Source organism: Corapipo altera, unplaced genomic scaffold, assembly GCF_003945725.1.
Source record: "Corapipo altera isolate COAL_440 unplaced genomic scaffold, ASM394572v1 46, whole genome shotgun sequence".
Lineage (NCBI taxonomy): Eukaryota > Metazoa > Chordata > Aves > Passeriformes > Pipridae > Corapipo > Corapipo altera.
In genome coordinates this window covers 931,730-954,256 of record NW_020884883.1, presented here as the reverse complement: position 1 = coordinate 954,256, position 22,527 = coordinate 931,730, and the positions used below count along the sequence as shown (strand labels likewise).

Here is a 22,527-nt window from a genome sequence, read left to right as displayed (position 1 = left end):
CTGTGAAAATTTGCATGGCCCTCCTCTGGACCTGCTCTAACAGGTCCATGTTGTGTGCTGAGGACCCCAGTGCTGGATGCAGCACCCTAGGTGGGGTGCCATAAGAGCAGAGTAGAAGAGTAGTATCATCTCCCTCGACCTGCTAGTCATGATTTATTTGCAGCACAGGATATGGTTGACCTTCTGGGCTGCAAGTGCACATTGTCAGCTCATGTCCAGTTTTGCACCTACCAGTATCCTACATCCTTCTCTGCAGGGCTCCTCTTTCATCACCTGGTTGGCAGACCTGGATTCAAGTCTACCTCCTGAACAATTTCTGAGTTTTAGCTAATGACTATGAAGGACAGAATTCAGAAGATCTGAGATCCAGGATAAAATCTAAGTCTTATCATCCATGCCTTAGTGACTAAAATATGTCAAGTTTTTGCTTTTGATTTCCTTTTGTTTTGCTTTCTAATGAAAATAGATCATATGCAAATATGCAACACTGGAAAATACAAAACGTCTCATTTTAAACTTAACATCCCTGTTTTATTTCATAAAATTCAAACTCTCCCCTGAGTAAGGTTTTCTCTTTGTCATGTATCATTTAATCTGCAAACCACTGGGGATGGAACTACTCTCACTTAACTGTAACCACCCAAGGTTAGTCATGTAATCTAAACTAGTCATCAAGGCTCCAATTTTAGAGAGAGATGAGAATTTTAGAAGTGTGATTCATTCAATTTTATCTTAGATATAAACTTCATGAAGATATGAATCACATATAAATGTCATTCTCCATTGTCTATCTAACAAATGAGATCAGACTCTTCTATGGCTACCTGAGGAGATGCTAAATCCCAGCTCACCCTTCCAACTCAGCAATACATTTAACTGTACATCAAACTTAGAAAAGACAAGTCATTTCATTGCCTGCTCTGAAAAACTTCATATGCTCAATTTGGGTATGGACTTGACCCATTACTGTTGAAAAAAATTTTGGCTCTTCTCTGGGATCTGTGAAATTTATATAATGAATTAATGGGATCTAATATACGAACACTGATGAAAATTGTCAAGAGTCCATTTTCTTACCAGAAATTATAAACATTCTATCAAAAGGAATTAACACCAAAAGATTAGGTATTATTTTCCTAAATTACTGAGACAAAAATGGTTGCTAAGTACATTAAAACTGAAAAGGAAATCCTTACAAATCTCTATTTACTGGGAAAGAGTAGTAATAGGTTTAATTTAAAGCAAAATCTCCTTCATGTAAGTAAACAGACAAAATATTTATGAGAACTCTAGAACCTCTAGAAAAATGTACCTATAAATTGATATTCTTTCATATTGAGAAAGAAGAAGAAGAATGTTATTCGCTCTTATATAGCCCGACAGAGAGTCTAACAAACTGAGCAGGGAGTTGTCCCTTGATGGAGAAGCTGAAAGTCTGTATTAATTGCATTTTAAAGTACTGGTTTTTTTCTAGTCTACAATCTTTAAAAGAAGCAGCAGCTTGGTTTCAGCTCTGTGAAGGCATACCACAGCTGTAGCCATTATTCTGAGCAACCTAACTTCTTAATATTTTAAGTAGAAGCAGTAGTACACTTGCTAAAAATGTATGCATTTTATAAATATAGTGTGTATATACATATATGTACACTCATATTTTCAGGACTATGTCGAAAGCAAAAATTATATTTATAAAATGGTTTTCAAATGCAAAAGAGTTCTATAGGCTTTTCATGAGGAAAATTATTCAAAATCTTCTCTTTTTATTTGTAGGAATACTTTGTAATTGACTTTAAAAAGAAATTATTTATTACATTTTATTACTAGTACTATATACTACAGTTAGGCATTAAGATCACTCCAATTCTGGCAAAGTATATTTATTTTGATAGTATGAGCAGTGTATCAATTTCAACAGCTGAGGAAAAAAAGTGTCAGCAAAAAGCAAAACTTCTGAAAGACCAGGAAAAATCAAAAAAGAAACAACTTGGCCATTTTTTCTGTTCATATTAATGAAACTAAATACAAGTAAAAAGGGACACAAGGATGAGGTAGTGATTACTCACTGTACATCCTCTAGGGTTGCAAAATTTACAAATAAGTCTTTAATAAAAGGGAGCAATTAATTTTGAGTTGTAAGAGGATGTAAAAGGTTTTTCTCATGTTCATGTTGATGTTTACTTTGATTTTCTCAATTAATTTCTATTTTTCTATAAATTGATCATGTTTTGTATAAAGAGATTATGATCAAGTTGTTTAAGTGAGAGCTTTTTTCTCAGTTGTACCTTGCTATACTTGGTTTGAAAATTATGCTATTAGAAAAGCTGCATAAATGCACTGACTACAAAAATGGTGTGAAAATCCCTTATGAATACTCAAGTCTTTAAAGTATTGAGGATTATAGGAAAAATGCTGAGTCCTGTTGTCACATTAATGATAAAAGGGTGGAAATGCCATGCTTCTTCCAGATTTAAAAGAGCTTTCCAAATATTTTTCCTCCCTTTCCAAAATTCCATAAATATTGTTACACCATCTGACCATTGTAACAGTGAAAAATAGAAGGTAAAGATAATATGTTACACACCACTCTTTATAGAAGATATATGCCATGGCTTTGCAGACTACATGGAATTCCACAGCAGCATCCATATAATGAATATCGTGATGTTTCAGTCCAAAAGTTAACACTAAAATTACTGTGCCCGTAACTTTTTTGGTATCTGAAGCAGTGGTGTTATTCATCTATGCAGGAAAGGCAATTTGTCTCTGTCTCCTCACCAGTAGAAGGCCTTGCCCCTTCTGATAACCAAATGCTGAAGATTATCAAGAAATGATACACCTAGATGTAGGGGTTAGTCATGATCTGGATGATATACAGGAATTCATAATAATTTTAATAGGTTTCACAGAATCTTAAAATATCTTGGATTGGAAGGGACCTTAAAGATCACCTAGTTCACCTCGTGCCATGGGCAGGGACATCTTCCACTAGACCAGGTTGCTCCAGCCCCATCCAACCTGACCCTGATGTTTGCACAGGATCATTTAATAAGATTGTGTATTCCGCTTTCCAATGAGCTTGCACAGTTGGTCACAAGAAAGCACAGTTCTCTTTTGCTGCTGAGGAGGTGCAGGTTGTCTAATTGTTTTCTGATTGCAACAGGACCCTTCACAGAAAGGACTGGTTCCTTTTATAAGTTTCAAGTACTTCTTTTTCACTGTCCTAAAAAACACATATTCTGTCTACAGTGTATTATTCTTACAACCTTGGAAACCTTGAAGTTGTGACTTGATAAGGAGAAACTATCAAACTGTCTGTAAAGGGGAAAAGAACTAAAAAACCCTACTCAAAACTGAACTTCTGGATCTGGAATTATCAAGTAAGGGGGAATTCAAAGCCCTGAGTCAGTCCCAGAGTTTCCAAAGAGAAGCATAATTCTGGTAGATCCCTGGGCTTAATCTCTCATGTTGATTAGTTGGCATGTTTCTAAAATCTTTTACCTGTAGGGAAATCTTATATTTCCTATATGCCTAATAGACGCATATTTCTTTCTTTCAGGAAATACTTTTCTAGTCATGAAATGTACTGGTTTCAGACTAAAGTACAAGGCCAAATAACCTATTGTCCCTTATGTGTTGAGTCATAAAATATTTTTCTTATCTCTGAGCACAGATATGGCAGACACAGGTATCTAGCCTAATATTTTCTCTAGACGAATGCAGGGGTTTTATGTAGGTTACTACATAAACTCTACCGTCTTGCTTACTGAGCAGATCTTTTCTCATCAGCAAAAGTATTCAGTCAAATGAGAGGTGCAAGATTAAATAAAGTCTATGACTTTATATCAATATCAAGAGACAGGTCCAAAATTTGATGGAAGTATTAAAAAACACTCTTATGAGTGTGTTGCTATATCACATATATAACCTTTGTCCTCTCAAATATCTTCCGCTCCCTACATTCATAATTTTTCTTTTATCACATAACTAAAATTATTTTTTAATCTATTCTCAGACCCAAATACAAATATACATAAAATCTCACAAGTTGGTAAGAGATTTCCAATGTAACAAAAACAATTTTGATAGGAAAAAGTAGTGATTTTTATTATGTTTAATTACAGCTGAAAAGGGCAACCAAAGTTTTGGACTATAGATATCTATAAATGGGTCAGAATTTGTTTATTTTTTTTCTTTTTCCTCAAAAGAAACTCCAAGCTAAATGGAGGCTGGAAATGTTTGTTCTTCCCAGATAAAAATCTTATGTTCACCTAGTATAAGAAGAGGCTGCTGCTAGAATGGCAGTCCTGTTTTCTTCCTCCTTTCTTTCCTCAACCACTTCCTTTATGCTGTTTCTAGAGATCACATTGCCTTGTCCATCCAGGAAAAAGCTAAAAACATTTTTCAGACAATTAATTACCCATCACGTCACAGAGTTAATGAAATTGAACCCATGGCCTTATGATGAAGCACAGGAGAAGCAGCAGAGGCTGCTACAGTGTGGCTTTCACTGAGACAATATTTAGCATAATGTGAATTCTCATTTTCAGTTTAAAAGATTTGCAATAATTATTCAGAAAACTAAGTACAAAAGAGTCGTTCTGTATGAAGCACATGGAAAACTCTTAAGAATATTAACTCCTCCAGTGTGCAGGGGGGAGAGACAGAAAACAGAAGAAAAATTAGAAGTAAGACACAAAACAAACCTGGGTACTGAAACTGTGGACTTCAGACTCCAGCAGTTATGAATTTTAAGTCCCCAGATTTTGAAATCCACTTAGGAAGCTTCCTTCAAAGAAAAGGACTGACAGGTTAGGGATGATTATTTTGTAAAACAATAACCACCTCACATTTCACTCACTAGGGTTCTCAAGTTCATATATATCGGTTTCATTCTATGTATTTATAATACATCACTGGGTCCAAAAATCTCATGTGGCAACTGAAGTCAGATTCCTTATGAAACAGCAAGAACTACTTTAGTTCAAAGTTACTTTTTGAAGCTTTCTCAAAATACATATATAAATAAATCTGTCAGAGGTCAGAAGGGAATGGAGATGTCAGTTTGAAGAGTAGCACGGCAGAATCCGTTGGAATAGTTTCAGGTCATTAAAAAAAAAAAAAGGAAAAAAGAGAGTGAGACTTTCCTAAAAATGAGGCACTGCTCTTCATTTACAAATTAAGACACAGTTTTAACACAGAATATCTACCATTACGTTTACCTCCCAGTTAGCATGTAAATCTTGCACCAACATAGTGAAGTCCTTCAAAAATGAGAAAAAATACATACAAATTAAATGGTTACAAAATCTCTTAAATAATTTAATATTTAAAATAAATTCCTGATCACAAATATAGAAAATAGCATTTAGCTGAGTTGCCAGAATTAAAGCATCACTGAAAAATATTTCCACACCAAGAATATTTCCACGCTCAAGAAATTACTACATTTCATGAGAGTATCCATTTCTTTTCATTAGTTTTGAACCATGGATTCTCAAACATTTCTCGTAGAGGTAGTACCAATTTCAGTGCTCCCCATGTATGCCTGTCCCCATCAATACTAATTTTGCATCATTGTAATCTGAATTGAATAGAACCCAAGAAACAAATATTATTTTAATCTAGTCAGTACTTCACCTCCCAGGGTAAATTCACAAATGCTTTTAGCGGCACAATGAAGGTGCTGGGAAGGAGAGGCTTATCCTCCCACCAAAAGAAACACATACGAATATTGATCCTAAATTATCTGTGAATCAGTTCCCTATATTTGTGCATGGAAAATTAACACTACCTATGAAAAATGAAAAAAGTCTCCCAAGCTCTTATATATGATGACATGACATTCTTCCATTAATGTCTTCATTTAGTATTGACTGGACAATTCACAAACTTTAAACATTTAAATCAATAGATCTCCCTTGTTCTTTCAGTACAGTTAATGGGAGAAGATAAAACAAGACTTGCCTGCCTAGACTTATTCTGTAGTCTGTTTATCACTATTATGCAATTCTCCTATGTATTAAATTTCAGCTCATTGAAACACTGTGCCAAAACTTTTCATATGAGAGCATATTAAAGTTACTTTATTATCCGAATAATCTATTTTTACTTTGTTCTCAAGATAATAATTTGTTAAATTGAATTAATTTCATAGTCAGGATTTCCTTATTTTGTTCTATCAAAACATAACACTAATTAGCAGCATATTAATAACATTATAGTAGTTCCACTTAGTAGTCATTTAGAGCCATTATTAAATAAAAACTGGTGTATTTGTTTAACAGAAAAATGTATAGCCTGTCTTCAACTTGCTGTGGGAATGAATAAAAGTGCAGTATGCTGTGGAATATGCTACAAGCTAGGGCCAAATCAGCATTATGGCTTGAATACTATGCTACTACAGAACTTAAGCTGGTAATATTAATTTTTTTTTCCAGTTGAAAAAGATAATTTTCCTACAACTTGTAACTTATCACAGGAAAGAGGTCAGTGTTCAGAGTAACCTATAATAGCATATTATATTATGCATAACTCTGTACTTTATATCTGCGTTTCCAGAACAACATTGATAAAACTAAATAAAACTACTCTTAATTAGTAACTTTTACTTTTTTTCCTGAGGAAGATGTAAAGGCAGCAAAATACAAAACTGATGGAAAACAAAGTTGGCTCGCAGTGTTGTACTAATTTTTTTAGAATATCAATAATGTTGGGGGTTTTTGTAATACTCTTGCCCAAGAAACCAATTCAATCAGCTGGAAAGATCCCCTCTAATATGCCTTTACAATAATGCCTTACAGATGCTTACAACTCATCTACTGCTAGACCATTTCAGACAAAATCATGTTTCTGCATAAATCTGTTATATGGAGATATACAGTGTGCGTGTGTATGTGCACATGTGCGCACAGTTGTCATCTGTTTGTGAAGCTTTTTTTTGTGTTTTATTTTTCTTTTTTTTTTTAATAATAAAATGCTTTCCAGTTCATATGAAGTTCTATGCACTAAAAGCTGAGAATTTTTTTGTTTTAAACCCTGCAAAGCATTATCTCCTTTATTACCCAATGAAAACGAAGTACCATATAAGTCATAGGACTGAATTTTGTTCAGCGCTGCCTGGGCAATTTGGATAAACTCATATTACTTTTTGGAAGATATGCCCACAAAATTATTTCCATAAATAATGGACCTTGGAGATGTAGAATACATATATTTCTTCCTTTAATGACTGCATATTAACATCCATTGAAGAGACTCATGCACAAAATTGCCAGGCTTTTAACTACTGGAGAAAATTTACTTATTTTTCCTGGCACTCCCTTCCCAAGAAAACACTAGTTTTTGGATCCTTTTAACTTCCTTTTCCCAAAAGTTATATTGAGAAATAATTTGCACCTCCTATCCATGCCTTTCCAATTGTTTCCTTTTCTACATCCTGTCCTGTTTGGGGAATGGTGAAGTAACCCCATTTTGATCCAGTGGAAGTTGTGTAAAGTATATTACAGAATCACAGAATATGTTGAGTTGGAAGAGACCCACGAGGATCATCGAGTCCCACCCTTATCCCTGCACAGGACTATCCCAAGAGTAATTAGCTATTCATGGAAAGCTCAAGATGTCATTTTGAAAACAAATCAACAAAAAAATACAAGAGGGTTCTGAAAGTTTCTCTGCTGTAATTACAACTGTTTCTTATCTATGAAAACAATGAACTAATTATCCCAAGCTGATAATTCTATGCATGTTATGTTCAGCAAAACTTAACCTTACCAGTTAAACATCACACAAATTTAATATCCTTTATGTAGCTCTGTTTTTTCAGGTTTCCAGGACCTATCTGAGGGTGGAAAAAAAGAAAAGGAAAAAAAGTGTGCTCTTAAAAGCTAATGTTCACTAGCCTAATTAGTTAGGCTAATTACTTAGGCTAAGTAAAAAAGCACTGAAAACAAGGTAATTAGAGTAGTAGTTCACTTGGCAGCTCATGCAAGTGTGCCCACTGTAGCAAATCCAAATTAGTGTCTTCATTTTCTCACCTTTGCTGTTACTTTAAATTGAATTGGTTAAACTGATTTAGCTAACTGAAGTTATATGATATGCATTTATCAAGACTTAATTGAGGAACTAAATTGAGGAACCCCAGCAGGAAGAGGGCAGTGATCATCCCACTGAACTCAGCACTGGTGAGGCCACCCCTCAAATCCTGTGCTTAGTTCTGGACCCCTCCCTACAAGAAAGACACTGAGGGGCTGGAGCATGTCCAGTGAAGGGCAATGGAGGTGGTGAAGGATCTGGAGCACAACTCTTATGAGAAGTGGCTGAGGGAGCTGGGGTTGCTTAGCCTGGAGAAAAGGAGGCTTAGGGGGAACCTTATTGCTCTCTAAACTACCTGAAAGAAGGTTGTAGCCAGGTGGGGGTCAACCACTTTTCCTAGGTAACAAGGGACACGACAAGAGGAAATGGCCTCAACTTGTGCCAGAGGAGGTTTAAATTGAATAGTAGGAAAAATGCCTTCACTGAGAGGGTTGTCAAGTACTTGACAAGGATGCCCAGGAAATGATGGAGTCACCATCCTTGAAGGTATTCAAAAGATGTGTAGCTGTGGCACTTAGGGACATAATTTAGTTGTAGAGTTGGCAGTGCTGGCTTAAAGGTTAGACTTGATCTCAGAAGTCTTTTCTACACCTAAAGGATTCTATAATTCCAACACCATTAACATAACTTATACCTAACTAGAGCCATCACTGTTTTACTGCTTCCAGTATTTGGGGCCATTACTGATCAAAAAGACCCTTCAGGAACACGAAAAAACCCCACCCCAGCCCTTTGCTGAAAAAAAAACCAAAACAAACAAACAAACAAACACACAAGGGGCGCAACAACGAACAGAAAATTGTGAAACAAAAAATTTGTTTCAGATTGTTTCAAGGAGAAGAGTATTCCACAGAAAAGATCATTCCCTTCTTCCTTTTTTCCATAGTAGGCCACCCCCAGAGTGATTAGGAATCTTCAGTTTGACTGCCACAACCATTCTTGCAAACAAATTGTCTGCAGCAAGAATGATCAACAGAAAATCAACTTTTTATATATGTATTGGGACTTTGCTGTAAGATGAAAAACTTTTGCTAAACTGTAAACTGTAAACAGCAGCCTGGAAAAGGACTGAAGCAGACCAAAGTAAAATCTAGGAAACTGAATTTAAGACATTCAAAAAAATCCCTAACTATAGTGCCTATGAGTTTGTGGGGTTTCATCATCTCTTCCCCTGAAACCAAAACGTGTACACTCACAGAAGATCAGACACCTTCATTGAAGACAGCATCTGAACAGCTAAGGTTTTGGGGGATTTACAAAGTAAACAATGCAGCTGGACCCAATTTTTCTACTTTGAACATGCCTCACACACACTGATAGCACTGAGCTCAGCACAAGCACAGTAATCACAGTCACTTTATATCTCAGTGCCGTTGGGTATTTGCATAATAGCCTATTGGTTACAACATTCAGACTATGTGGGAGGCCTGGGTCCTATTCTTGCCTCAACATGAAAAGATTAAAATTCAAATTTTTCATTCCTCAGCTATTATCCTATTTCATAGCTTTTCCATTTTTTTTTTCCAAAAAAAGACTACTGTTCACCCACTGTAGGTCACAGAGACAGAAATTCAAACAAGCCACAAAGAACTTGACTGCAGCCACAGGAATCAGAGTCTCATCTTTAAATATCCCCCTAAGAATGGAAAAGTCTAGGTTTGGGATTTTTTTGGCTTTTTTTATTTGGTAATGCTTAGGATTTGCATATTTACATGAATACTGAATAAAAATATCAAAATTAATGAAAACATTTAAATAGAGGAACAACCATTGGTATCTAAAGTCTATCTCACCTTTGAGAAGTCCTCTCCCAGAGTTTATAACGTGCAGATGCTTAAATTGCTTGGCAACAATGCATCACAATACTGGTATATCAGCACTGTACTGTATAGCTAATTTACAATACTTTATCTTGCATTGTTCTTTGTGCATGAAGTATCCCCTCCATTACCCCTGACCTATGGTACTAAAACAAAACAGACACGAGAGTAATTTTTTCTCCCAGACAGTATGAAAGCCAATAATATTAATTAATATGAAAGTTCTAGGGTTTGATTTTTCAATTATTTTTGCTTCCTAAGCTATCTTACATGAATTTATATGTAATATGCATAACCATAAATACTAAGAATAGAAAAAAATGGGAAAAATACTGTAATTAGCAAATATCATGTTTTTTTCATCAGCATGGAAATAATTCTTCAAGGGAGCATTGTGAAAAGAACATATTTGACGCAGTTCATAAATGCATTTAATGAACTCCACCATGGATCTCATGACTAATATGTTAAATATCTTTCAGGTGAACTTGATTTAACTGTATAATTCGCTATTATCCATAAGTTATCATAAAGCAATATTCTTGGTGAGTCAGAAATTTCTTATATTAAATTCCAGGGTAAAATGTGGACCTCTAAATATTGAATCACTATTTATATGCAGGTTTTTTCCAGATCTGTAGTTTGTGAATAGTTATCTCATAAGATCTTCAACTTCTAAGTCACGGATTGATGCGTCTTTTTATAGTATCTTACTTTGTACAAGAGTAGAAACATCATAAGGTCCATAAAACTAGGTGCTTTGCTTCTGTTTTGTACCTTTTCTGAGTCAAGTAGCACTGAAAAGCAGCTCTGTGGAAAAGGGACCTGTGGGTCCTGGTGGGCAACAAGCTCAATGTGAGCAAACAGTGTGCTGCTCCAGCAAAGAAAGTCAACAGGATGCAGGACTGCATCAACAAGGGCATCACCAGCAGGGATAAACAAATCATTGTCCCACTCTGCACAGGGCTTGTCAGGCCACACGTGGAATACTGTGTTCAGTTTTGCTCCCACTATACAAAAAAGATGTGGACAGGCTGGAGAGGGTCCAGAGAAGGGTCAAAAGCTGATTTATGACTGGGAAGCTGCTGTGTGAGGAAAGGCTGAGAGAAGTGGGTTTGTTCAGCCTTGACAAGGGGAGACCTTATCACCTTGTTCCAGTATTTAAAGGGTGGCTACAAAGAAGACGGGTACTCCGTTTTAACAAGAAAACGTGGAAAAGGTGAGGGGAAAGATTTTGACTGGGTACAAGAGAATAATTTTTCACAGTGAGAACAATCAGCCATCGGAATAATCTCCCCAGGGAAGATTCCTCAACACTGGACACTTAAGATTCAGCTGGATAGGGTGCTGGGCTATCTTTTCCAGACTGTGCTTCTGCCAAGAAAGGCTGGACCAGATGATCCTTGAGCTTCTTTCCAACCTCATATTCTATGGCTCTGTGATTTTATGATGGTATCTGCAAGCAAATAAGCGATGTTTTCATGGAGAAAAACAATGAAAAAGTCCAATTTTTGATTTCTTGAATCTTGATAGAACCAATGTATTTAAAATACATCAAATTATAGTATGTATTTGCCAGAGGATAGAAATCCTGTATGTTATCTTTCTCCTCTTTCCTTGTTTTGTTTTTTTTTTTTTTATTAAACTAGTACTTTCAATGTGTGCTGTTACACATTTATGAATCAATTTTACCACATTTGTCTTGTGATCGATATCATACTAATTTTATGGCTAAAAACTGGCACTAGCTATCCTCACCTGAAATCAGCAGAGATTCCAGGTCTTTTTGTGCTTTTTTTCTACCAGACATACACTAAAAACTAACATCTAATGGAATTAATAGAAAAGATGGTGGTGTTTTTTCCCATTTCTATAGGAAGTCTCAATCTTTCCAATAAACAGACGAAAGTGAAGGAGATTGCTGTCAGTATAGAACTGCAGCTTCACATATTGCATAAACTATTAAGTTGACAGATAAAATTTAGAAATATGGTGCACAGATGAAAATTCTGCAATGTTAGATAGCCTTCAGGACAAGTTTCACTGCCAGGTCCTACATTTAAGCTGTAGTAAAAGCATTCTTTTATCTATTCCTTAGGATACACATTGCATCACTAGAGTTTCTTGTTGGGACTCATCCAAGATTGGACATAATTGCTATTTCTTTGAAGAATCACAACAAACTTGCTATGTCTATTTCTTTCAAGTGGAAGAAACTTCATCCCATGCTAAATGGTATATCCCATGTAGACATTATTAAATGCTAAAAGAAAATGCATGTCAGCTTCAGTTAGCCCAAAGAAGGCTGATGAAACAATTCATCCAGAATATTACTGGGGATATATTTAAGAGGGTTTTTTTACACGACACACTATTTTTATTGTGGAAATATTTTCCATATAATACTAGGCCTTAAATATACATGAACAAACAACAAAAGAACAAAACAGAATAATTTATGAGAGATAGCTCTGACAATGTCTGCTAAACATAAATTGTCCACATGCAACTCAATCATAAAGGTAGTAAAGCTGTTTCTACTATCAGTTGTTAGGATATGATTTTAGGTTAAACAGAGTTTTTGTCTGAATTCATACAGAAATTCATGTAGTCTTAAGATTTCATATGGAAAGAACACAAACTTATTAATCTTCTCAAATTCAGTAATATAAAATATTTAATTTTTTTTAAATTTCAAACTCTTAAGTTCTGCTAACACAGATTGAAGATACAGAAAGTGATTATTAAAAAGTCCTTTTGTTCTTTAGTAAAGAACTTAAGGAAAGTATGAATTCATTCTTTTACAAGTATTTTTTGTATCAGTGCCCCAGAATTTCCATCTTGGATCTTTTAATTTTCCTAAATCTGGATCAGCAAGTGTAAAAAGATGCCATACCACTAACATATATGTTCTTCTTTCTTGGGACCAGTGTTCTTCAATATCTTTATCAATGACATACACAATGAGATCGAGTGCACCCTCAGCAAATTTGCAGATGACATGAAGCTGAACAGTGCAGTTGACATAATAGAAGGACAGGATTTCACCCAGAGGTAGCCTGAACAAACTTGAGAAGTAGGCCCGTGGGAACCTAATGATGTTCAGTAAGTCCAAGTGCAAGGTCCTCTGCCTGGGTCAGGGCTGTCCCAGACACAAGCACAAACTGGGAGAAGAGATCATTGAGAGCAACCCTGTGAACAAGGACTTGGATGTTTTTTTGGATGAAAAGCTGGACGTGGCAGTGTTTGCTTACCGCCCAGAAGACCAATGGTGTCCTGGGCTGCATCAAAAGAATCATGGCCAGCAGGTCAATGGAAACAATTCTCCCCCTCAGCCCTCATGAGAGGCCACCTGGAATGCTGCATATGGCTCTGGGGTCCACAGCACAAGAAATACATTAATCTGTTATAGCAGGTCCAGAGGAGGCCACAAAGATAATGAAAGGGCTGGAGCACCTATCCTATGAAGGCAGGCTAAGAGAACTGGGCCTGTTCAGCCTGGAGAGGGGAATGTTCTGAGGAGCCTTCCAGCCTTTCAGTGCTGAAAGGGGGCTTATAAAATAGAGGGAAAGGAATTTTTTACATTGGCATATAGAATCATAGAATCACAAAATATACCATGTTGGAAGAGACCGACGAGTATCATTGAGTCCAACCCTTAGACCTGCACAGGACCATCCTCAGGAGTCACTTCGTGTGCCTGAGAGTATCATTCAAACAACTCTTGAGCTCTCTCAGGCTTGGTGCTGTGACCACTTCCCTGGGGAGCCTGTTCTAGTGCCCAACCACCCTCTGGGTAAAGAACCTTTTTCCAATATCCAACCTAATCCTCCCCTGACACAGTTTCAGGCCATTCCCTCAGATCCTGTCACTGGTCACCACAGAGAAGAGATCAGTGCCTGCCCCTCCTCTTCCCCTCACGAGGAAGTTACAGACTGCAGTGACGTCTCCCCTCAGTCTCCTCTTCTCCAGGTTGAACACACAAAGTGGTCTCAGTCACTCCTCATACGGCTTCCCCTCCAGGCCCTTCACCATCTTTGTTGCCCTCCTTTGGAGCTTAATATCTTTCTTGTAATGCAGTGCCCCAAACTGCACACAATATTCCAGGTGAGGCTGCCCCAGTGCAGAGAAGAGCAGGACAATCCTCTCCCTCAAACAGCTGGCAATGCTTTGCCTGATGCCACCCAGGACACGGTTGGCCTTTCTGGCTGCCAGAGCACTGCTGACTCAGATTCAACTTGCCATCGACCAGGATGCCCAAATCCCTTTCCATGGCACTGCTTTCCAGCATCTCATTTCCCAGTCTGTACGTACATCTGGAGTTGCCCCATCCCAGGTGCAGAATCCGATACTTTATATAATTATAGGACAAGGGGGAATATTTTTAAACTAAGAGAAGTGAGATTTAGATTAGAAGAAATTATTTACTCAGTGGCACTGGTTGGCAAGAGGACCTGTGGATGCCCCATCCCTGGAAGAGTTCAAAGCCAGGCTGGTTGGGGTTTTGATCAAGCTGATCTGGTCTGTGGCATCCCTGTCCATGGCAGGAGGGTTAGAACTAGATCGTTTTTAAGGTCCCTTCCAATACAAGCCATTCTGTGACAATTCTGTGTTTCTGCCATCTTTGTATAAATACACTGTAATTCTTTCTTTCAGCACGCCATATCATAGATAGGATCTGTCTCTATCTCATTAATGAAGACAGGGATACTTAATAAAATCAGGAAAATTAGCAAAATTTCTATGGCATATTAAAAGATCTTATGTACTTTCAGGGTCGGTAGGGAATTACAATATTTATAATAAATAATTCAGACCAAGAAAAGGGAATTTGCGAACGACTTTTTCTTGGATGAAGCAAATAATTATTATTAAGTTAATACAAAGTTTAGTGCAAAAGATTTCAGTTTATAACTTAAGAAAAAAAAGAAAAGGAGCAGCTGCTCTCGTATTTGCAACTTCATTGTCCCATTTTTTTAAAAATACATATTTATATAAGGATTTCATGTTTTCCTTTTCATAAATTTACAGAAGAACAAGGTGTGTGGGTGGGTTGTTATTTTTTCTCTGTTTCTGTCTTAAAAAGACACACAATTTTTTCTTTGAGTTTTTTTTCAATGAATCATAAGTCAATACAGTTGAACTAATAAAGCTCTATTCACAGGCTCAAGGTATTGACTTTACTCATACAAAGGACATTGTCAAGCTGTGTTACAGCCAAGTTTAGAGGCTTTAGCATTATAATGTTTGGATAAATGTCATCTAACATAGACACCCTAAAAGTTATGCATTTGATCAAAAAGATGTTTAGGTTCTTTTTATGTAGGCAATAAGAAGAGAGATTATACTAGATGAATCTGGACAGTCAAGTTTTAGGAAAAAAAACGCACAAATCCAGGATAAAGGAATTTATAGAGAAATGGATGTATGAAATGGGAAGGTAAGAGTATCATGATCTTGTACTGATTTTATATTTTGCCCCAAAATGAACAAAAGAAAAAAAAGAAACCTGGGAGAGAAGTTGAACTCCAGGAGAGTTAATGGCTTTGGAGCATATACAAAGGTATATGTCCCCGTGTAAGTAAAGGACATCAGTCTCCATGAGTAGGACACTGAAGATTTACCTAACTTCTCAAACCTTTCTACAGCCTGACTTAGAGGGTTCTTCCCTCAGCATGCTCCATTTTCTGTTATATCCCTGATATTACCCTCTGATCCCCCTCTGCACCACAGAGGGTGGCTGGGTGCCCAGAATAAGCTGCTGCCTCCAGGACAGCAGTGTCTCAACCCCACACAATCCACAGCACTTCACACCATCCCTAGCAGTGAAAACACACCAACGACATGTACTATTTATCACTGGTTCATGCTTGATTCAATACAGAGAGAATGCTGTTATGAGTAGGTATTTCTGTATCACAACCAGATTAATTTTCAGAGTTTGCCTTTGACTTGGGTTACACCCAACAGAAAGTTTCCTTGCATTTCAACAGGGCTTTCTCAGGCAGGATGAGTCTAATGAACAGAAATTGCCAAGAGCAACAACTCAGGAGATCAATATCGAAAGACCCTCCAATACTTATAAAGAAAGTGTGTATGCTAAAAATCACAATTCTACTGAGTGTGCAATAGTTTAAAGAAAATGAACTGTGTCTTCTTTTGCCTCTCCAATACAAGTTTTTTCACTACTCAAACATTTTATAAAGAATATCTCCCCTTAGTCAGGGTCAGAAAATCCTTGAACAACAACTGTCTTTCAACATGTACTTTCCAATTCTGTAACAGCAGTTACAGAGTTTTCAGTAGCATGTATGCTATGCATGACTCCATGAAATATTTGTGAGGGGAAAAACATAGCAAAGGAGGTTCTGGAGTTCTTAATTTAAAGTTGAATTCTACTCCAGGTAACTATACTTCTAAGACATATAGAGCTGTTGTTCTTCGTCAGAGATCTCAACTGCAGAGATTGCTGACAAGATATATATAACAGCTAGCAAGAGAGAGACTATCAAAAACCAGAATATGTATATGAAAACAAGCAAAGACAGTCTCAAAATTATTCTCAAAAATCTGCTTGACTAGCTAGAAGAGCTACTGACTACCAGAGACCACAGTCATTTAGAAGGATCAGTTATGTAAAATTATCTATTGAAATACATAGCTAAACTGCCAGTGTTGAATTCCTGGAAGACACATTCTGCTGACCATTTGAAGTCATTGTGATTTACCTAAAAATAGTTTTACTGCTTCTAATTTGGCTTAAGAAAAAAGATAAGTTCTAAGAGCAGAACCGAAAACGCTCTTAACAAACCCCAATAAAAGCTCATCAGAATTAAAGCGACAAAATGCAGAACAGTCCTCCTACAGAAAATGACAATCATTATGATCAAATAGATAGAGATCCCTTAGATTGGTTTAAAGGTACTTCTGTGTAACAGCACAACTCCACTTGTCAGTTCATTGTATCTCTGCTGTTACCAGTCCTGCCCAGTGGAACTACATTTTCATTCACACTTTGAGCACAGCCTTTGTGCCTTTGGTAGGCAGAAAGACTCTGCAGCTCTCCTCCATTTCTTCTCCTCCCTTCTATTCTCCCTCCTACAAAAATTCTGCCTGAACATGCAAGTAGGTTAATTAACATTTGCTTTTCTATTTGCATTATTCTATCCCACTACCAACCACCGCCTATATTGCAAATAGATTTTTTGCTCTGAAGAGAATAGCAGAGGCCATAACTCTACTAACCATGGCAGTGTTGGATCAAGGGTTGGACTTGATGATCTTTAAGGTCTTTTCCAACCCGGTTGATTCTATGTTTCTATGATTCTATGATTCGACATCTGCAGGTAGCTGTTTAGAGAAAGGGAAGGACAAATGCTATGGTGTAAGAAAAACAAACAAACAACTCCACCCTTCTGTTATGATTCTTAATTGCCTATGCTAATGTTAGCTCATGCTTTGCTACTTTGATTTCCAAATGGCTCGCATATACTCCACTATGTGCCTGTAAATGAGAGGATTCCAGCAGTCTAATGTGGCATTGCAATTTTTTAACTGCAAGAAGAGGCTAGAACTGTATGGTAATACAAACGTTACTCAATGGAATTTAACAATTTCTAAATTGGGTTTGTGTGGAAAGTAGTCAAGGAATAAAACTAAGCCTTTCAGCGAGTCACACATATTAAAAGCCTTAATAAATAGCTTATTCGAGAAAATGCATACACAGTCAGACTTTGTAAGTCCATATCATCTCTTAATCTATGAATTCTACGTAAATTAGCAACTGACTTTTCAGACTTCTTAATTTTCATGTCTGCGTCTCAAAGAACCTTACAAAACTACATTGTTGGGGAGTGTATTCCTAAGGTCATTTTAATATTGAATTCTACTATTCGACAATATCGAAAATATTCTTTTTTCCACAATGCAGTATTTTAGATATTTCCTTTTAAGGGAATCTGAGAAACTATTACTAGAATAACAGATTCCCACTTATCTGCAATAGGCAGAATTTGATAAATCAGAAATGCTGAATACTGCTAATAAAGTCTCAAGTCCACTGGTCTGAAAGACAAACATATGCAATTCTCCATATTCTTCTTCTGTGTGTAAACAGTCAGATGACATTTGGAATGTTTTGTAGAACTGTAACCCAAAAGGGGAAAAAACTAGTTTATGCAGCACAGTCCTTCATTGTGTTTGGGAGTACAGCAAGAACCTCCTTTCTACTAAGAATGTTACTCTCATAGGTTAGGCATGAAGAAATAAATTACAAATCTGTGCTGCACTGCTTCCTCATATACAATATTTAGGAAATTAAATTCTGTTTTGAAAGGCTGTAAATGAGCGAATATTGATTAAAAAATTATCTTTTTAGATCTTAATTCTACCTTACCTTCTGTGCCCTCTCCCAGAAATAGAAGTATCATTTTGTCATGTAACATCAATCAGCTTGAGGATCAATATGACATCGTAACCTTGTTTCAGAGATGCATTGGAATTTTTATTATCCATCAACTTCATCTCATGAAGTTAATGTAATGTGATGCAGAAATAGCCATATACACATTAAAAATGTTTAATATGCTTTCAAATCTCTCATGAGAAACTTCAAATTAATAGAGAGAAATTGGTAAATTAGGAAAGAAAAGAATGCATCCTGTGAAGTGTACTTATCAAACAACACAATTGTTTTGGCAGGTATATAGTTAATTTTTTTTCATAGCAACCCCAGTAGTGCTGTATTTTGGATTTGTGGCCAAAACAGTGTTGATAACAGAGAGATGTTTTCATTATTGCTGAGCAGTGCTCGCACAGCATCAAAGCCTTTTCTGCTTCTCACACCACCCCACCAGTGAGGAGACTGGGGGTGCACAAGAAGCTGGGAGGAGACACAGCTAGAGCATGTGACCCCAAAGGACCCAAGGGATATTTCATACCATATGGCATCATGCTCAGCCTATAAAGCTGAGGGAAAAAGAAGAAAGTGGGGGATGTTTGGAGTGATGGTATCTGTCTTCCTAAGTAACTCGTGATGGGGCCCTGCTCTCCTGGAGATGGCTGAACACCTGCTGGCACATGGGAAGCAATGAATTAATTCCTGTTTTGCTTTGCTTGTGTGCACAACTTTTGCTTTCCCTATTAAACTGTCTGTACCTCAACCCGTGAGTTTTCCATCTTTTACCCTTCCAGTTCCTTCCCCCATCCCACTGGGGGACAGTCAGCCAGAAGCCGGGTGGGGTTAAACCTCAACACAGGAAAATATTTTATTTACTTCATGTTTTGAGCATGTACAGCTTTTCTAATGGCATCAGTCTTTGGAGAGTTTGATATGCTTATAAGTCTTTCCAATTTAATTTTTCATGCTGCTAAAATGATTACATAACTGACCTTAGTAATTCCCATAAAGTTACCAAGTGCAAGAGAAAATACCATAACGCAAATTCTTCTATTTTAGTATACTAATAGTCTCTAATAATAGCCAAAATATGGAACTGCTCATTTGAACAAAACAATTTTATCCATACTTCAGAACACCATCTCCAGATATCTTTTTTAACTCTATGAATATACCACACTAAATAACAAAACATCTTGAAAATGTGTTTTCTGAAAAAATCATAAAAAATATTTGGAAATTAAATTACCTACAAGGCAATGTTTTGGCACCTTCTTCCTTGTACCTAACTGGGACAACATCTCCCAAATTTTTTTATATTCTATTACTCTTAGCATCATTATCATGACAATACAATCTTACTTAGAAAACACAATTTTGACATCATTCTAAAAATACTTGTTGTCAATTTTTTCTTTACTACTTATGAATGAGAATTCAGTTCAGGTATTTTTTTCCTTTAAGTTAAAATCTTATGCTATGTATCGAGCTGTCTCTGACAAACGTTACCACATGATATTTATGTCAATTTCTACATCTGAAAGTTCTTTCTTCGAAAGTGCATTATAATTTTTAAAAATATTAATTGACATTGATTTCAGATATAGCCTTTTAGTCTTATTGCACGATTACTAAATAAGTATGTTTTCACAAATATTTTATCATGATTTATTATGCAAATTGCATATATACTAATTATTAAAAATAGAGGTACAAATAGACTTGATGTAAAAATGTATCTTTTTGACTGAACATGATTGAAAATTCATACTTTTCCTGTTCTGATTTACATATTATCTCTTAGGACAACAAAAAATAAAATGCTGTAAAATTACATGGAAGAGAGGTAGAAACTCTAGTACAATTGTGTAAATCAGTAAACATTAGAGATTTCTACTCAGAGTTTACAGCAGGAAAGGAAAGTCGTCATACCATCCCCTCTTCCAATCCCAAATGCAGAGTGTAAAATCTCTTTAATTTTGGTCTTTTAGGAAAAGCTTATGGCTCCTGATTGGTGAACTATTAAAAATGCCTAACTTCTCCAAGCAGATTTTGGTGTGGTTTGCTATGCTGAATTCCTAAGAAAGGCTGACATCTTTGCTAGGGTTTTTTCAGTTTAGCTAAGAAATCAAGAGGAAAACCACATCAACTCTTTTACATGTGTTTACCTTACGTGAAAACCAAGCACTATGGTAAGTTCACACAGTTCATACATGTCTAGCTAACCAGTTAAATTATAACTATAATGGGTAAATAACTACACGTAAACTGTACTTTAGCAGTTCTCTAGTGTAGCAGAACAAAGGAGGCTGCGAATATGAAGATGGAAGAGCTGTGGCTGCATGGTTACAGAAAACTTTTTCCTTTTTTTTTTTCTTACTGTTCTACAACAAGAAAAGATATTCCAACAGACATTTACATAAATGACCTGCTTAAAAAAATTTTAAAAGCCCTCTGTATTTTGTAGAAAATTGAACAGGTATCAGAAATTCTATGAGAGTGTAGCAAACACTCATGGGAGTGGGTTTGTATTGTCAGGTAAAATCAGTTCAGTGATCTAGGGCACACTTGTTTTAAAGGTGTCAGTTGAACATCTGTATTTGTGATAAATCTGAATTAAAAACCACATGTGAAATATATGGAAGAACATAAAGTCAACATGTAAAAGACACTCAAATGTCAACAACCTTGTCAGCTCACAGGTGAGAAAATATTGTATCCACAGCCCAAACTTAAGCACAGAAAATGGATCTGAAAATGTATTTTTATAGAAAAAGATCTTTCTAGAAAAACAAATAAAGGAATGAAACGATATTCAACAAAAGAATTTTCTTTGTTTGGTGTTTACAAAAAAAGAGCTGAGACTTAGAGAAAAGCATTAATCAAAAGCACAGCTAGCTTCACCTTTGAAAAACAGGAAAGGATACAAGAAAGCTGTAACCCTGTAGCATATCTCTGTGGTCTTAGAATTTGACTGTAAGCCAAGAATACCTGAACCTAATGTAGAACACAAGCTCCAATCTTCTGTATGTTAATTGGAAAGCTACTTCTTCTTCTGTCCAGTTCATTGCCTTTGAGATGACAATAACTGCATATCTAGTGATGAAATGTAATATGCAGTAATAAGCCTTGCGATATTATGGTGTATGAATATTGGATTATTTTATAATGGTTTCTTAAAGCAGGAAATAAATGCTGTAATTCTGTTTATCTGACTGAAGTCTACAATCTTGTTTTTAAACCAAATTAATTAATCTAGCTCTAATTTCCTACTTTTTACATGTTAAAATATACTCAAAGCCAAGTAGAGAAGATATAAGAAAAGCTTCTGGTAATAATAGAAGAGTTTTGAAAAGGATTTTGCACATCAGCAATAGCAGTCTAAGTGAAGCTGTGATGTACTGCTAAAATAAAATTGAACTGAAAACCCAAAACGTCAGCAAAAGTGAATGGGTTCACATTCTGAATTTCTGTCTGGAATTTCAGCTGAGTTTTTCTCTCTGATGAACTTTAACACATTACATCATATGAAAGCCAGTGCTGGGTATCCATTCAGAAGGACATTCGTTTTCAAGAGAAGCTTCCTTCCATTACACATGTTAAATATCTTTATTTATCCTGATAATATTTAACAATTTTATCACACACAGAACTTTTTCAGTTTGTACAGATTATTTGTACTTTCTTCCCTTTTGACCTTCCTCTCTGCCACAGGTATTTCTGGGATCAGATGTAACATTTAGTTTGAGATACTGCCACAAGTTTCCTCCATGGACCAAAATGGGGTTTGTGTGGGGTTTTTTTGTTTTATGTTTTGTTTTGGTTTGTTTTGGTTTGGTTTGGTTTTGGGTTTTTTTTGTTTTGTTTTTTGTTTTTTGGGTTTTTTTAATATGCTCTTTTTATGACTATCAAATTATCAACAGACATTTTCACTAATGTCTCTCTGAACCAGTTTTTGAAAGTACTGGACAACCGCGAGTATAAGAAATCTCTCCAAACCTTGCACCTCCAAGTCAAACATGGCACAAGTAAGATGTCATAGCCACTTAGTTTTCCAAGGGCCTTGAGAAAATTATCTCTGTTCACTTTCTAGTAGACCATGTCCACAGAAAAAAGTACCATTAGAGCTATTAAATCAAAAATGAAACAGTGAATTAGGTTTATCTGTGTTTCTTCGGGTCTAACGTGCAGACTGGCTCTCCTTGGAATCTCACACTA

The 22,527-nt window shown here is 36.2% G+C and overlaps 1 protein-coding gene across 4 annotated transcripts in view; it reads right to left on the bottom strand.

The window, feature by feature from the left end:
* Window positions 1-22,527, bottom strand: part of CSMD1 (CUB and Sushi multiple domains 1) — a 1,093,278-nt gene that overhangs the window by 891,554 nt on the left and 179,197 nt on the right. The gene's annotated exons all lie outside the window — the stretch shown is intronic.